The following is a 16,639-nucleotide window of genomic DNA, read 5'->3' as shown; positions in this document are numbered from 1 at the left end:
ACCATTCAACCCTGTAGTTCTGTGAGTCTAATAAGGTTCTTTGGCCTGCATTATTTCCTTTTTGGAAATGAGGAACCAATGGCCTACTAATACTTAGGCTTGACCCCTGGGCGACACTCTGAATTATGTAAAGGAACAAAAAATATATTATCACTGCTATTATAAATCCTGACATTCAGATCTCCTGAGGAGCTTTAAAAAATAAGAAGGGCAGCCCAGGTGGCTCAGCGGTTTAGCGCCGCCTTCAGCCCCCTGCGTGATCCTAGAGACCTGGGATGGAGTCCCATGTCAGGCTCCCTGTATGGAGCCTGCTTCTAGCCTCTGCCTGTGTCTCTGCCTGTGTGTGTGTGTGTGTGTGTGTCTCATGAATAAGTAAATAAAATCTTTAAAAAAAAAAAGAAGAAGAAAGGAAAGGAAGGAGAAGAAGAAAGGAAAGGAAAGGAAGAAGAAGAAGAAAGAAGAAAGAAGAAGAAGAAGAAGAAGAAGAAGAAGAAGAAGAAGAAGAAGAAGAAGGAGAAGGAGAAGGAGAAGGAGAAGGAGAAGGAGAAGAAGAAAAAGAAGGAAGAAGAAGGAAGAAGAAGGAAGAAGAAGGAAGAAGGAAGAAGAAGGAAGAAGAAGGAAGAAGAAGGAGGAAGGAAGAAGGAAGAAGGAAGAAGGAAGAAGAAGAAGAAGAAGAAGAAGAATACCTGGCCACCCAGAATCTCTGGAGAAAGGGTCCCAGGCCTACTTTTTGCCGGGTACTTTCACATTAATTAATTCACTTAGTCTCTAAAACAAGCCTATCTCCACAGTAATGTTACAAGACAGGTATTATTGCTATCTCCATTTTTACAGATGGAAACTGAGGCTGAAAATGGTTGAGGATTTGTCCACATCCACAGAGCCAGGAAATGTCTAAAGTGGGATTCAAACCCAGGTCTCAAGATCCATGTTCTTTCTCCTCCACCCATTTTCCTTCTCCTTTCCATGTCAGAGACTTTCTGGGCACATATGGTCCTCCAAGCCACCATGCTCCCCAAGCCCTCCCCATGGCAGGTCTGGGCACAGCAGGCCTCCAGCTCCTGTCACCACACCCTCCCCTCTGCAAAATCTTGGTGGTGGGTGTTTTACTCTCTCACAAAGATGCTTTCAGTCAGCTGCTCTCAAATCCACCCTCCTGAGGAAGATAAGAAGCTACCTTTGAGTTGTGATATGACGGTAATCAGAAGCCAGCTGGGAACTGGGAAATTCTACCTCTTGGGGCACGTGGGTGACTCAGACACTGGTTAAACATCTGCCTTTAGCTCAGGGCGTGATCCCAGGGTCTTGGGATTGAGTCCCACATCGGGCTTCCCACAGGGAGCCTGCTTCTCCCTCTGCCTGTATCTCTGTGTATCTCTCATGAATAAATGAATACAATCTTTAAAAAACATAAAATAAATAAAATTCTACTTCTCTATCAATTAGCTAAATACGTTCATTCACCAAAATGAAAATGAGCTTCAAGGAGGAGCACCCTAATTTGGTAACAGCCAATTACATCTTAGAGTCTGAATTCACCAAGCAGATCTTTTCCAGCTGTAAAGAGGGTCTCTCTGTGAGGTAGAGGAACAAAGGGGTACAGAGCGCAGGACCTTTCCAAGGAGGACTGACCATGAAGGCGGTGGAAGGACAGAGGTAACAGTCAAAGCATCATGGGAAGCACAAAGGGGCCACACAGCAGGGAAACTGTCACCTGAGGATTCTGCTGAAAGGGAGGTCCTGGTCAATCACTCCATGCTCTGGTCGTTTGAGTCAGAGCCTTTACTTACAGAAGTCAAGAGAGGTGATGTAACTTGCCCAAGATCATGTTGCCTGGGCCACTAGCAGAGCCAGAATCAGCTCCCAGGTTTCCTGACTTCCTTTTATCTAAAGGAATGGGCCTTAATGGGAGACTGAAGTAAAGCCAGCCAGTAAGAAACCGAAGAAAATGAGAGAGACCAACTACATCACTAGCCACATCAGTGGCTACACAGATTGGCTGGAGCAGAATATAAGGTACATTGTATATGACCAAAGTGGTTTTAAATATATTAGGAAGACAGCTCCAAGGGTCTGTTTCTGATCACTTCCACAAAACAGGTGAGCAGGGGACAATGGGGATATGTTTTCAAAGCACAGCACAAGATTTCAACTGCTCAGTTCCCTTTGGTTTTAATGATGTGGCCACAGATAAAACTGCATATTTCTTTGAAAATAGATCCTAGAAAGGTAGTCATGGCCGAGTGGTTAAGGCAATGGACTTGAAAATAGATCCTAATGGCCCAAGAGTCCATGAAAAAGGACCTGAGAGAGAAACAGTACCTGCCTTCCTTAGATGGGAAGCCAACTGAGGGGTGCCTGGTCACAATGCTATTTGCACTGTCCTCTTAAATGCTCCCTAGGCCCACCCTCTCTGGTCTGAAAAGAACAACTTTTTGTCTGCATTTAAAATATCTGTTCTTGGGGTACCTGGGTGGCACAGTTAAACATCTCACTCTTGGTTTCAGCTCAGGTGGTGATCGTAGGGTTGTGGGATCGAGCCCCACATCAGGCTCCATGATCAGCAGGGAGTTTGCTTCTCCTTCTCCCTCTGTCCCTCCCTACCATGCATTCTCTCTCTCTCTCTCTCTCTCTCTCTCTCAAATAAATAAATCTTAAAATATCTGTTCTTGGGGTGCCTGGCTAGCTCAATCAGAAGCACATGCAACTCTTGATCTTAGGGTCATGAGTTCAAATCCCACACTGGGTGGACTGATTACTTAAATAAATAGAACTTTAAAAATAAATACAGGGGCGCCTGGGTGGCTCAGTCAGTTAAGCATCCACTTGATTTTGGCTCAGGTCATGATCTCAGGGTCCTGGGATTAAGCCTTGAGTTGGGCTCCCTGCTCAGCAGGGAGTCTTCTTGTCCTTCTTGCCTGCTGCCCCTCCCCCTGTGCACAGGCACTCTCTCTCACTCTCCCTCTCTTAAATAAATAATTTTTTAAATAAAGAAATAAAAAATAAATACACTAAATTTAATTTAATATCTGTTCTTTAAAAGAGATTAGAGAGACAACAACCAAATGTCACATGTGGATCCTGATTGAAACAAAAGGATGGGGAACAGATATTTTTCAGAGGACTGAGAAAATTGTATTATGGTTCAAATTTTGAGAATTTATTTTATTTATTTATTTGAGAGAGAGAGTGCACAGGGGGCGGGGCAGAGAGAAAGGATCTCAAGCAAACTCCCCACTGAGCACAGAACCCCATGAGGGGAGGGGCTCCATCTCACAGCCTTGAGATCATGACCCGAGCTGAAATCAAGAGTCAGACACTTAACTGACCAAGCCATTCAGGAGCCCCTATCATCTGAATTTTAGATGACATAAAGCTCTTTTTGTTAAATGTATTAATGGCATTGTAATTCTTTTTTTTTTAATGTTCATATATGTTAGAACACTTAAGTATCCAGAGGTAAAAGGACATGATGTTAGTGTTTTTAAAATAATTCAACCAAAAAGAGAGGGGAGGGGAGAGGAATAGATGAAGAAAATGTGGTAAGATCTTTAACAATTGGGTAAACATACTTTTATGTATGTTTGAAATTTTATAATTAAAAAATCCTTATACAAACATACATATATATATGTGTGTATGTGTATCTATATAATGTGTGTATATCCACTCCTGCAGTTACTCCTAAGAGCAAAATTTATGTCAAACTTTTAAAGTTTCATATCTGAAAGAAATGTTAGATCTTATCCAGTTCATTCCATAATCCCTGTTTCCCAGAAGAGGGATCTGAGACCCCTTCCCTCCTCACCAAAGCTCTTCCAACTCTTTAGTGGTTCAGCCAAGATGAGACTCTGGTTCTCCAGACTCTCAGGCCAGAACTCCTACACCCAACAGCCATCAAAAAGTGTAAACACATTGCTCTAATCCTTGTGTTATAAACTCTCAGACAAGGTACCTCACTGTAATTATTTAGCAGAAGTGAAACTGGTCAAAGGACAACAGAACACCTCCTTTGCTCATTCTGAATATATTTCTACATAAGATGATTCTCCTCCATTCTTTCCGGGCTTACCCTCCTCCACTCTCCCTTCCATTCTTTCTCCATCTCCCAGCCACCTCCCTCATCGTCCAGACTTTTTGCACCCTTTGCTGCTTTTGAGCTCATGCTGCACATTGAGACATCTGTGTCCACCTTCCAATGTTAGCTCCTCCTGCTGAAATCTGGCTCAGTTTCAAAGCCCAGAGCAAGTCAGCTGTCTCCATGAAGTCTCTCTCTCCCATCTCAGGACAACCCTAGCCCTTAGTCTCAGCCTCTGTGATAGTCCTTGTTGTCTTCCTTCTTTACAATTAAGCATATGTATGTCCTGCATTTTCAATGGCCTGAATACAGTGATGCAGTGGCAGAAATGAGAAGGGAAAACAGGGATCTAAGGGCACCTGGGCGGCTTAGTCGGTTAAGCACCTGCCTTTGGCTCAGGTCATGATCCTGGGGTCCTGGGATTGAACCTCACATCAGGCTCCTTACTCAGCAGGGAATCTGCTTCTCCCTCTCCCTCTGCCCCGCCCCCAACTCATTCTCATTCTCTCTCTCTCTCTCTCAAATAAATAAAGATCTTAAAAAAAAAAAAAAAGGAAAGAAAAAAGAAAAGAAAAGAAAAGAAAAGAAAAGAAAAGAAAAGAAAAGAAAAGAAAAGAAAATAGAGATCCAGGACCAAAGAGGTCCCACATAGAACCAGAAGCTACCCAGGAACATGACTGGCTCTGGAAATGATGAGGGAGGTAGGCAAAGCTTTGAGTCAAAATCCCAATGTCATTTCCAGTGGGTATGAAGAAAGCCTACACTTTTCCTAGCTGGGGGAAGCAGGATCTAAGAGGAGCCAACATCAGAAAAAAGGCTGGTAGGCTCTCTTGGCACTGGCAAAATCAATAGACAGCTCAGTAATTGGGTGGCAAGGCAACACAAACCAGGACCTCAGAGTGGGAAGCTGGTAAAGGGTAAGCAAGATGTTAGCCAAGGCCCTGAGTCGAGGTCAAGCCTGTCCCCCAGCAAAGGAAAGTAGGCATGAACCAGGGCACAAGCCAAAAAACCATGCAAACCAGCTGGACATGTGTGGTGAGACTGAAAAAAGAGGTTGTCTAGAGGCTATGGCTCAATGGGCAGGTGCCCCAGGCTTATTAATGCTGCTCATATTTATTGAGCACATACTCTGAACCAAATGCTGGAGATAGGGGTATTAGTCAGTGTTCTCCAGAGAAACAGAACGAATAGGATGCATATATATAGAGAGAAGAAGATTTGTTATAAGGAACGGGCTCAAGCAATTACAGAAGCTGACAAATCCAAAATCTCTAGGGTGGGGCCGGTGGGCTGAAGACACAGGAGAACTGATATTCCAATCTGAGTGTAAAGGCAGTCTGCTGTGGAATGCTCTCCTATTCAGAGTTCCATTTTGTTGTTGTTGTTCTATATAGTCCTTAAACTGATTGGATGAGGCCCACCCATCCAACTATGGAGAGCAATTTGTTTTACTCAGAGTTCACTGATTTAAATGTTAATCTCACCTAAAATAAAAAAAAAAAAAAAAAAAAAAAAAAAAAAAAACCTCAAAGAAACACCCAGAGTAATGTTTGACCAGGTATCTGGCGGCCCACCCAAGATGACACATAAAATTAACCATCACAAGCAGTGAACAGAAAAAGCCTCAACTAACTGCAGATTCTAGAAGACTAGCCAAGGGCCTCCTACTTGGATGATGATGCAGGTCCTGATATTCCCACCACAGCCAGGAAAGAACTGGCCCAGAAGTTAGTAGGGTTGGACCAGAAGGGGCAGCGCTGGTACCTGGCAAGGAACAGACAGCTTTGTCAGCTCTTTGGGGGAAAGGACCAAGCCCTTCACCACTAGAGCAGGGACAGTGGTGCCACCTGCCAGCTCCACTGCTAACTAACTTAGACAAGTTAGTTCACCTCTGTACCTCAGTCTTCTCCTTTGTAAAATGGGGATCACAGGAACATCTAAATCAAATAATACCTAAATTCAATGAGTTGAATATTTGTAAAGTACAAAAATATCAAGCCTGGCACTAGATAAGTGCTCTAGGGCAGGTTACTAGTAGTATTTGCAAGCACTACAGCAGCTTATATATTGTGCTCAACCGAACAGGTACTTAGGAAATTCCAAATTGAAATTTTTTTCTTCAAACAGTGCCAAAATAAGAAGGAACTAGTTGAACCTGGCTGGCTCAGTCAGTAGAGCATATGACTGTTGATCTCAGGGTCATGAGTTTGAGCTCCATGTTGGGCATAGAGAGCTCACTCAAAAATTAAAAAAGAATAAAATAATAAGATTTTAGGGGTGCCTGGGTCGAGCAGTCTGTTGAGCATCCAACTCTTGATTTCAGCTCAGGTCATAATCCCAGGATCATAGGATGGAGCCTTCTATTAGGCTCCACACTCAGCAGGGAGTCTGCTTGAGATGGCCTCTCTCCCTTTCCCTCTACCCACAACCCATGCTCATGCTCTCTCTCTATCTCTAAAATATTAAATTAATCTTTTAAAAATGTCAAGATTGGGGCATCTGAGTTGCTCAGTGGTTAAATAGCTGACTTCAGCTCAGGTCATGATCCCAGGGTCCTGAGATTGAGTCCCAGGTCAGGCTCCCCACGGGGAGCCTGTCTCTCCCTCTGCCTATGTCTCTGCCTCTCTCTGTGTCTCTCAGGAATAAATAAAATCTTAAAAAATAAAATATAAAAATATCAAGATTTTTAAAAGAAGGAACTAAACCATGTAAACATTCTATCTTACACTTCAGTCCCATGTTTTTCTTTTTTTTTTAAAAAAAAAAAGCAAATATATTTAAGTTACTAATTAAAATCCTTCTAGGATTTCCTGTTGCCTCAGACTCAAATCACTTCTGAGGCCAGTAAGGACTGCCTGATTCACCCTGAGTATGTCCCCATATACTCACATCTCTCCTCCAGGATTCCGAGGCTCCAGTCACACCAGGTTTCTCCATGTTTCCTGAATTGCCTTCAGCACCACTGCAGGGCTCTTCCCTATGCCTGGAGCAGCCACCCTTGGGCCCTGCCCTCCTTACCTGCCAATTCCCACTGATCATTTAAGGCTCAGTTTAAGGAAGAGTACCCCCAAGACCAAGTTAACTGCCTCTGTAGTATGCTCTTATAGTCCCTGCATTTTTTTTTTTAAGATTTTATTTATTTATTTGAGAGAGACAGAGCATGAGCAGAGTGAGGAGAAGAGGGAGAGGGAGAAGCGGAATCCCCACTGAGCCAGAAGCCCAATGCAGGGCTTGATCCCAGGGCCCTGAGCCACCCAGGCGCCCTGGCCCTGCTTTTCTTTGTGTAGTAGTCAGTATTATTTGGAATCAGATACTCAATCATTGTCTTCCTCCATAAGATCAGGGACCAAGCTTGTATCATTCACAGCTGAACCCTTGGGACCCAGCACAGTTCCAGGCACACAGTGCCCAACAAATATGTTGAGAGATTTTAATAAATCTAGAGATGACAGATTTAAGCTTTCAGCCAAACCCACCTGATTTGTGGTAGCCCTGATATGCCAGGTTGAGAAGGAGCCTGAAATTACATCGTGTCATAGCTACACCCCTTCCATGGCTGAGGGGGCTGCAGGAGGAACAAGGGCATCTGACATCCATCTCTTTATTGGCAAAGAGGTAATCTCTCAGGTAACACTGCTCTAAGTTTAATGGCAAACCATTAAGTTCAAAGAAAAAGTACAAGGGTGGTTATAATCTGAACAGGCAAACTTCAGAGCTACACTTACACCACGAGAACAAGGAAGCCAAAATTGGCATCTACCAGATGCCAATTTCAGTCATCATTTTCACATCTTGTACTATTCATAAAACCCTTTTTATGACTATAAAATTGTATCTGCATGTACTGATACCATTTTTTTTCCCACCTGTTTTAGAATTATGTGCCACTGTGAGTAAGAAAAACTTCTGATTTGGGTGTTTGCCCTGGGGGATACCAATTCACCTAGAAATAAGCCGTAGCCTCAGAAAGGAGCCAAGGTTGTGGAGTGGAAAGCCGGCAGTATTGTCACACTGTGATGGCCTGTATGATGTCAATGAAGGATAACCCATATCCCTTCCCAGCCTCACTGTCCTTGGCAAAATGGGGACCTAAGTAGGCAGTAGGCACATGGAGAGCACTCAGTAAGTGATAACTATTACAGCTCATATTCAGTTTGACAGTTGGGTTTCTGCTGACTGTGAACATAAGCAGCAACTATCACAATTAATGACACTTAGCCTGGCTGCAGCTCGAGCCAGGAGAGAGTGGCTTTCTAACACAGGTGGTGCAAAGATATCATATAGGGGTATTCACTGCAGCATTGGTTGCAATAATGAAAAACTGCTTTTTCCATTATTGCAATTATCTAAACAGCTATGAGCACCAGAATGGCTGACTAAAAGCAAGCCTGCAGAAAAGCATGATCCCATTTTTTGAGAAACAAAATCTGGACATGTCACATCCATTTACACACACACACACACACACACACACACACATACACACACAACATGCCAGATATGCAGACAAATACCTAGATGGATTCCCATGTAGGATAACAATAGTTGTGACTTCTGAGGAGGAAGCAACATTTACTTCTGTATCATTTGAATTAGTTGACAAGGCAATGTATTATCTCATCAATCAATCAGCCAATAAGTATATAAATGAATGCTTGAATGATGGTTTTGTCCCCAGATCCAATGTGTGGGGGTGGTTTTCCCACACCACCAAGCAATTCTCTGACACCAGCTGGGTGTCCTACAATTCAACTCAATTCTCCCACTATCTATTACAGATGGCATCAGATCCACAGGTAAAGGGCTCAGTCCCACAAGACTGCCCCTCTCATGCCAACTGAAAGTCCAGGTTGTTACAGATACTTCTGACCCACTGGCTATAGATTGAAAGTTTAACAAGACAGGAAACAACAAATGTTGGAGAGGATGTGGAGAAAGGGGAACCCTCCTGCACTGTTGGTGGGAATGTGAACTGGTGCAGCCACTCTGGAAAACTGTGTGGAGGTTCCTCAAAGAGTTAAAAATAGAGCTGCCCTACAACCAGCAATTGCACTGCTGGGGATATACCCCAAAGATACAGAGGCAGTAAAATGGCAGGACACCTGCACCCCAATGTTTACAGCAGCAATGTCCACAATAGCCAAACTGTGGAAGGAGCCTCGGTGTCCATCGAAAGATGAATGGATAAAGAAGCTGTGGTCTATGTATACAATGGAATATTACTCAGCCATTAGAAATGACAAATACCCACCATTTGCTTCAACATGGATAGAACTGGAGGGTAGTATGCTGAGTGAAGAAAGTCAATCGGAGAAGGACAATCATTATATGGTTTCATTCATTTGGGGAATATAAAAAATAGTGAAAGGGAATAAAGGGAAAGGAGAGAAAATGAGTGGAAAATATCAGTGAGGGTGATAGCACATGAGAGACTCCTAACTCTGGGAAATGAACAAGGGTAGTGGAAGGGAGGTGGGCAGGGGGTTGGGGTGACTGGGTGACGGAACACTGAGGGGGTCACTTGACGGGATGAGCACTGGGTGTTATACTATATGTTGGCAAATCAAACTCCAATAAAAAAAATATACAAAGAAAAATAAAGTTTCAACAGTACCTCTCCTTGAGTTTCATTAACGTCCTAAAGTGGACCACAGAACTTAAAGAAACATTTTACTTACTAGATTACCAGTTTGTTATAAGAGGAAGAGCCAGGTAGAGCCAGGTAGAAGAGATGCATAGGGCAAGATATGGGGAAAGGGCCATGAGCTTCCACACCCTCTCTGAGCATACCACCCTCCCCAAATCTTCACAAGTTAGTTCATCAACCTAGAACCTCCCTGAACCCCATCCATTTGAGTTGTATGAAGGCTTTATTATTTAGGCATTAAATCATTGGCCATTGGTGACTGAACTCAATCTAAACCTCTAACTATAGGGCAGCCCAGGTGGCTCAGTGGTTTGGCACCACCTTTGGCCCAGGGCGCAATCCTGGATATCCAGGATTGAGTCCTCCGCATGGGGCCTGCTTCTCCCTCTGCCTGTGTCTCTGCCTCTCTCTCTGTGTATCTCTCATGAATAAATAAATAAAATATTTAAAAATAAATAAATAAATAAACAAACCTCTAACTACAACACTGGTCCCCCTGGCAACCAGACCCCATCCTTAGGTGACTTAAGGTCTTTCCCAAAGTCACCTAATGAACATCACAAAGACATTTGTATCACATTCATCACTTAAGAAATTCCAAAAGTTTTGGGAGCTCTATGCCAGAAACAAGATGAGGACCAAATATTTATTTCTTATTATAAATCACAACAGCCCAGGACAAAGTCGGTTAAAATAATAAAGTTTTAAAATAAGTCAAGCAGAGAGTTGATATTCACTGTAAAGGCTAATAATGCAAAGGAACCTAAGAGAGGCTGGGAAAGCATTGCTACTGAGAGATACAAACAGATGAGTCACCATCCACTCAACTCCATGAAGTCACCTCAGGAGTCCTCAACATGTCAGCAAATTCCTTCCCAGGGGCACCTTCCTCACTGTATCACACCAGGAAAGCTCAAAAGGAAGACAACAGATTTGGGTTAAGTACCTACTCCTCCGCTTTGGGTTGAGTACCTACTGCTCACAACTGCTGGGACCAAGCTACCGAGAAAGTCCCCAGGGAGAAGCAAGTAACTCTGAAGGAAATAAAAGGTTGTCCTCCAAACCCTGTTCAGTAGTGGGAAGTAGGTTTATCCTAGGACGTTGTGTGAGGAGACTCAGAGAAGAAGAGCGAGCAAAAGTCTGGAGAAGAGATGCCACAAAGCCTGGAGATGAGGAAGCCTCGGTGTGAATCCAGCATTGTGTTCCAATGTGAAGAACCAGAGAGGCCCTGAAAGTGAATTGTAGAAGAAGTTGCCTTGAACTTCACTACAAGAGGGATGCTAAATATTCCAGGTTACATTTTCATTTTCATTTTCTTTTTTTTTTGAAGACCAGGTTACATTTTCAGATGAGAGTGGCAACTCATAGCTCTGTAATTTAGGAGACTGGCAAAGCTACACTATTTTGAAAGCCGTATGTTTTTCCTGATTATGTAATTTGACAAGCACATTGCAAGCTTGGGAAATATGAAAAAGTCTCAATGAAGAAAATTAGAAATATATCGCTCAGAGACAATCACTATACACTGAACACTTGGGTGCATATACTTCCAGCCTTTTGTTTCTACAAATGCTATGTTTTTATCAAAAACAGAATCATATGGGCAGCCCGGGTGGCTCAGCGGTTTAGTGCCGCCTTCGGCCCAGGTCATGACCCTGGAGACCCAGGATCGAGTCCCACCTCGGGCTCCCTGCATGGAGCCTGCTTCTCCCTCTGCCTGTGTCTCTGCCTCTCTCTCTGTGTCATGAATAAATAGGTAAAATCTTAAAAAAAAAAAAAAAAAAAAAAAAACAGAATCATATAGGATCTACTACCATACAGCCTGTTTTTCCCCCACACGTCGTAGTATACCATGAAAATGTTTCCATTCAAATAAAGTTTCCACAATGTTTGACTAACTCTGCAGCATTCCATGGTACAGGTATAATTTATCTACTACCCCCCAATTAATGGATATTTGTACTGTTTCTTTTTTTTTACTTATAAAAAAATTAATATTTGCACATGCCCCTCATTTTCTTAGAGATTTCCTACGTGAAAGAGATAACGAACGAATTTGCAGTTTTCCATAACCACTGCGAGACTGTACTTCGGAAAGGAACAGAAAGACGCCTCCACTAATTGGGGAGGAAAGTGGTTTTCCTTCCATCTTCCCACACTCACCAACACTGGACATTAGCATTTGTTGCCGGAAGTGGGGGGCTGCGGCGAGGAACTATCTAATAGGGTGAAAACACAACTTGGTGAGGTTTCTTTTTTTAATTTTATTTATTTATCCATGAGAGACACACAGAGAGAGAGAGAGAGAGAGAGAGGCAGAGACACAGGCAGAGGGAGAAGCAGGCTCCATGCCGGGAGCCCGACGTGGGACTCGATCCCAGGTCTCCAGGATCACGCCCTGGGCCCAAGGTGGACGCTCAAGCACTGAGCCACCCGGGTGCCCCCATAACAACTTGTTTAAATGGTCATTTCTTTGCTTACTTGTGAAGTGGAGCACCTTCTACGTGCTGGTCATTAGATGGGATTCTCACAAATCCTCCAGGCCTAGGTGTCTATGATTAGGACAGGGCGTTTGACACCTGCCGGAAACGGCTTCCTTGTCCCGGAAGCGAGAGTCCCACGCATGCGTCCTGGGGGGAGGGGGCGGGAACGAACGTCATCGCGAGACCGATTTCCTCCAACCACGTGAGGCACAGAAGACGGGGCCTCATCTCCTGACCAATGAACGTCCGCCAAGAATATCTCCCGGTTCCCTACGCCAATGAGCTTCCTGCTTGGCCTCTGGCCCACCTTGCCCGGCTTTGTATTCCTTGCCTATAAATAGAGCCGCCCCCACCCCACCCCCAAACCCTCTCCGGGCCTGGCGGGGGTTTTGCTGCGGCGTGTGGTTCCCCGACTGCAGTTCCTGTGCTATTCCTTCTGAAGAGACGCGATTTCTGGTCCTTCACCCTCGCCTCGCTACCCGTTTACGCTGACGATGGTTAAACCATGTGCTCCGGTCACAAAACAAGGTTTTTATTTTTATTTTTTTTAAGATTTTATTAATTTATTCTTGAGAAGCACAGGAAGCGAGGGAGGTAGACACAGGCAGAGGGAGAAGCAGGCCCCATGCCGGGAGCCCGACGCGGGACTCGATCCTGGGTCTCCAGGGTCACGCCCTGGGCCGAAGGCGGCGCTAAACCGCTGAGCCACCCAGGGATCCCCAAAACAAAGTTTTTAGACACCTCCCCGCCACCTTTATATTTTCCCCCCCGTAAGACTGGTATGAAAGGATTTCAATCTAAAACGGTACCAGAGAATAAAGAGTGAAAGAGAAAATGAGTGAAAATATCAGTGAGGGAGACAAAACATGAGAGACTCCTAACTCTGGGAAATGAACAAGGGGTAGTGGAAGGGGAGGTGGGCGGGGGGGTTGGGGTGACCGGGTGACGGGCACTGGGGGGGGCACCTGGCAAGATGAGCACTGGGTGTTATGCTATGTGTTGGCAAGTCGAACTCCAATAAAAACTAATTAATTAATTAATTAAAATGGTACTAGAGGAGCTTTGCGCAGTGGCAGTACCGTAAGCAAGTGAGGTTTATCCAAGGTGCGATTATTGCTAATTAAAATGGTACCAGAGGATATGAAATCAAGAATCCCATGCATGCACCCTCGGGAATACAACTTAAGAATTGAAGAGACAGGGCAGCCTGGGTGGCTCAGCGGCTTGGCGCTTGCCTTCCCCCCCAGCGCGTGACCCTTGTGACCCGGGTTGGAGTCCCGCGTCGGGCTCCCTGCATGGAGCCTGCTTCGCTCTCCGCTTGTGTCTCTGCCTCTCTCTCTCTCTGTGTCTCTCATGAATGAATAAATAAAATATTAAAAAAAAAAAAAAAAGAACTGAAGAGACTGATCTCCCATAAATCCCTAACTTACAGAAAACCAGAATTTACCTCCAGGCCAATGAATAGCTACCAAGAATCTCTCCCAGTCCTCCAGCCGATGAACTGACTGCTTGGGGTCCGGTTGGACCTCCTCGCCCTGTTTGCAACTCCTCGTTCCGTAAGCACAGCCACCCCCTATCCCTCAGAGCTGTCGCGTGTAGCTGCTCCAGTTTGCATTTTCTGAATTGCAGTTCCTCTGCTATTCAAGAATAAACTCATTTTTCTGGTAAGTCAAACTTTCCTCAGTTTAACTCTTTATTTAGGTTGACACTGGGATCGTACCTGTAACAGAAGACTTCTAGATGAAGAAAACAGGATGAAGCCCTATGTTTACTCTTGCTATCATTAGGTCCTACAGTAACAATGTTTAATTTGTACATTTGAGCTGAATTATAGCGTTTTGAATGCCAGTATTGGACTCATAAAAAAGCAGCTGTTCTTTTGAGCTATTTATTCCCTTATTAACAAGATTGCCTGATTTTATATTAAAACTATATTTATTTTATTTCACTTTTATTGCCAATGTAAATTAAATGGGTATTTTTCTTTGCATTTATTTAAACTTTATTTTTGAACACTTGTGCATAAAATATTATAAAATCCAGTTAACATTAATCAGGTCCACATTTCTCAAATTCTTATTTGCAATAGCATTAACTTAAATATGTATGTATATGTGTATATTTTGGATTGTTTCCATAAGGTTTTAGAAAGCGAGAAATTGGCCACAGGGAGGCAAAACTGGTTATTTATATCAATCCTTTTCTTTTATTGACTCATAGAAGTTCCAGCACAATATACAATTCCTATTCATCTTCAACAACAATGCAAATATTTGTGTTAAACAGCCTAATCAGCAGGCACGTATACATTTATTAGGTGTTCGTATATTTTTACATACGGCAAAGTTAGGATACCAAAGAGAACAGTCCCTCTACATTAAAATGCTTGCACGTTAACTAGATAAAGGTTGAATCATTCCTCCTCCTGATTTATTGTTATAGTATTTTTAAATAATGTTTTATTGCTTCTTTTTTGTAGTAAAATGAAACTGTAATCGTACATTATTTTGTTTTTCTATTGGGTTTTAGTTAACTGTGCCAAGATGTAAGTGAGGGCCCATATTTTGAGGTCAACTGACCTCAAAAAAATATTCCTATGAATTAGATCAACCATTACATTGTCAAGGATCAACAGCATTTATCCAAATACACAAGGTTCATATAGGTCTGCTTACTGAATATATATTATACAAAAATCTGGAATTAGACAGGCTGCAGATAATATAACCTTGGGACTAGCAAATTAGATCTCTGCTTTGAATTTCTTTAAAAAAAATCGGTGAGAGAAGGTGGAGAGCAGCTCTATGTTCCGCCATCATCTTATGAAACAGCATAGCATTCCCTCTCTTTCAAGTCCTATTTTTTTATAATAATTTAATCACCATAATTGGTGGGCAAAGAAGAGGTGATTTCTATAATTCTTGTGGGTCCAAAGCCAAACAGATGTGGCGTTCTGTTCTCTTAATGTGATTTTCCACATTGGTCTTGAAAGGTGGTGCTTGAGAGCATGATTTCTGTGCTGGAGAGAGGGCTGGCTCTCCTTGGGAGTGAGAGGTCGTGCCCTAGGGGCCCAACAGGCTCCTTAGCCCGACACTCAAAGCCCTTTCTGCCTCTCTCAGCCTCAGCCCCCTCAACTCAATCCCAGCTCTCTGAGACTTTGCAAGATGCACGAAAACTTCTGGCTCTCGGTTTCTTCATCTATAAAATGAGGGGATTGGATTCAACATCTAAGATCTCTGCCAGCTCTAAATGCTGTGAAGTTGTTATATTAAAAGTCCCATGGTTTCAATAATTATAGTTGGATTTTTTTAAGTAAACATAACAAAAATGCATTAAGTTCATTGTACGTTTTAGCCTTAAGATGCATGAATCACTTAAAGTAAGACAGATTTTTAACCTGTTATATTCACTAAAGAAAATCATATATGATATATTTGTTTCTAAAATAATTTGACATTAGTATTTCTTCTCAGTAGAAGCTAGTAGAAATCTATCCAAGAAAACCCTCAAATTATTAACAAAATGCTTAATGTAATGTGAAATAAGCAGCTTTTTTTATTTGCTGCCTCACTACTGGAGTTTTAATATTTTAATGTGGTGTATAGGAATACTGAAATTTCTCGCTTCATTTAGCTTAAATAATTTTCATCTTAATATGCCACACTTTTGGCTTAAATAATACGCCATTTTTATTATAAAATAAATTAAATTTTCTAATTCACTCAAATATCTTCTGAGTTTGTCTATTTGATAAAATGTCCTACCGAACACATTATTTTTTTCTTTTATTTTTATTTATTCATTTGACAGAAAGAGAGAGAGAGTGCGAGCGCAGAAGCAGGGAGAGCAGCAGGCAGAAGCAAAGGGAGAAGCAGACTCCCCGCTGAGCAGGGAGCCTGATGCGGAGCTTGATTACGGGACCCCAGGATCATGACTTGAGCTGAGCCAAAGGCAGAAACTTAACCAACAAACCACCCAGGTGCCCCTCACATTATTTTCTGAAGCAGTTTCAAAAAAAGTTAGATCAAGGATCTAACTCAATTTAGTCATTTTTACTATTTAGCAAACCTTCAAGGGATTTTTGTCTCAAGGTGAAATTTTTTAAGACTAAACCACAGATCCAAAAAGTATTTTTTTAACTTTGAGGAATGATTAATATTGTTGATTAAAATGATAATATTGATAATATTAATTATTAATAATATTAATATATTTAAAGGGTAAACATGATTTGTTTTTTAAAATTTTTATTTAGATTCTAGTTAGGTAATATACAGTGCAATATTGGTTTCAGAGGTAGAATTTGGTGATTCATCACTTACATACAACATCCAGTGCTCATCATAACAAGTGCCCTCCTTAATACCCATCATCCATCTAACCCATCCCCCACCCACCTCCCTCCATCAACCTTCAGTTTGTTCTCTGTTG

The 16,639-nt window shown here is 42.6% G+C and overlaps 1 protein-coding gene and 1 long non-coding RNA gene across 3 annotated transcripts in view; one reads left to right on the top strand and one right to left on the bottom strand.

Annotated features, from left to right (window-relative positions):
• The window catches only part of CREB5 (cAMP responsive element binding protein 5), a 494,465-nt gene extending 482,137 nt beyond the window's left edge, over positions 1-12,328 (bottom strand). The window contains exon 1 of the mRNA XM_025464478.3: positions 12,207-12,328. The gene's annotated coding sequence lies outside the window, so the exon portion shown is untranslated. The remainder of the gene's footprint in view (positions 1-12,206) is intronic.
• A 169-nt stretch (positions 12,329-12,497) lies between these two features.
• Positions 12,498-14,261, top strand: LOC112670883 (uncharacterized). 2 transcript variants are annotated; one of them, XR_003143272.3, is made up of 3 exons: positions 12,506-12,736; positions 13,641-13,764; positions 13,910-14,261. It is a non-coding gene; the product is annotated as an uncharacterized LOC112670883 (long non-coding RNA). The 2 variants fall into 2 exon arrangements; XR_004804776.2 differs by having other exon boundaries at positions 12,498-12,736; positions 13,641-14,261.
• Positions 14,262-16,639: the final 2,378 nt, after the last annotated feature.

Source organism: Canis lupus, chromosome 14, assembly GCF_003254725.2.
Source record: "Canis lupus dingo isolate Sandy chromosome 14, ASM325472v2, whole genome shotgun sequence".
Classification (NCBI taxonomy): Eukaryota; Metazoa; Chordata; class Mammalia; order Carnivora; family Canidae; genus Canis; species Canis lupus.
The sequence above is the reverse complement of the archived record's forward strand: the minus strand, read 5'-3'. Positions and strand labels throughout refer to the sequence as shown.